Source organism: Alosa sapidissima, chromosome 7 (genome assembly GCF_018492685.1).
Source record: "Alosa sapidissima isolate fAloSap1 chromosome 7, fAloSap1.pri, whole genome shotgun sequence".
In the NCBI taxonomy this organism is placed as follows: domain Eukaryota; kingdom Metazoa; phylum Chordata; class Actinopteri; order Clupeiformes; family Clupeidae; genus Alosa; species Alosa sapidissima.
In genome coordinates, this window is record NC_055963.1 from 25271168 (window position 1) to 25272406 (window position 1239).

Below are 1239 nucleotides of genomic sequence, written 5' to 3' on the forward strand. Positions count from 1 at the left end.
CTCCTCCTCTTCCCTTCTTTTGTTCCCTCTTCTCTTCTCCTCCTCTTTCTTTCTCTTTTCTTCTTCATCTGTTCTCTTCTTTTCTTTCCTCCTCTCCTCTCCTCTCCTCTCCTCTCCTCTCCTCTCCTCTCACCTGGTCTATGTGGGTAATATGAGTCTGGCACAGTGGCTGCTCTCAGCTCCAGCGTTCTATTTCCCCTTTTCAGAGCTGATAGAGACTCTGTAGCTACAAGCTACAAGTTGCTACAAGTGAACGGCTCCACCCTATGCCCCCCCCCCCCCCCCCCCCCACATCTACTCAAAGGCAAACAATAGACTCGGAAACCAAATGGCTTTGGGTGCGTGCTGGCCAAATGTTTGTGGGTGTGAGCCACACATGTCAAAATGAGGGTGACCAGGAGTTCAGTCATGAGTAATTTCCAATCACATGAGCTCCTTCAACAAACACGGCCAATCAGAGGAATTCACTCACCAATCAAAGGAGTTTGCCCCGCAGTCATGGCCAATCAATCAATGCCACGCCTCATGATCAACAACAACAACTGGATTTATGGACAATGAAACAATGCGTCATGCATCCAGATTATATTTAGCAAACAAGGTTACTGGTCACCTGTTCTGGGCACAGTGAGAAGTATGACGTCCTTTGTGTCTGCTCTACAGATACAGATCAGAGCTCAGTGAGCAGCATTCAGCTGCTGTTTCATGTTTTAAGTGTTGGATACAGACACTTAGACAAGACATCAAAGACACAGACAGGCCTCAATGCAAATCCATGATCAGTGAAACAAACAGTCTGATAAGAGAGGTGTTTGTTAAAAAGGGAGAGAGAGAGACAGGTGTGATACCTGAGTATTCTTTCAGGTAAGGCTGAGGTGTCTCTGAGAGTGACTCAACTGTTATTTAGAAGTCTGGAAAGTTCTTTTTTTCTTTCTCTCTCTCTTTTTGTCTTTGCTCTCCCTCCCTCCTTCCCTCCACACATTCCCATGAAAGATTGATCCCCCAGTGTCCCAGACAGACACAACGCACACACACTCACACACACACACGCTCACGCACGCACACACACACACACTCACGTACACTCACTTTTAAACTAGGCAGGTTGTCTGTGTCTAGCCTGCCTCGCCGAGTGTTGAGTTACACACTGAAAAATGCCTTTCAGGTGTCATAAAAGAGAAATGGATACAGCTTCCAAATGGTAGCATGCACAAGAAAGACCACACACACTGACACACA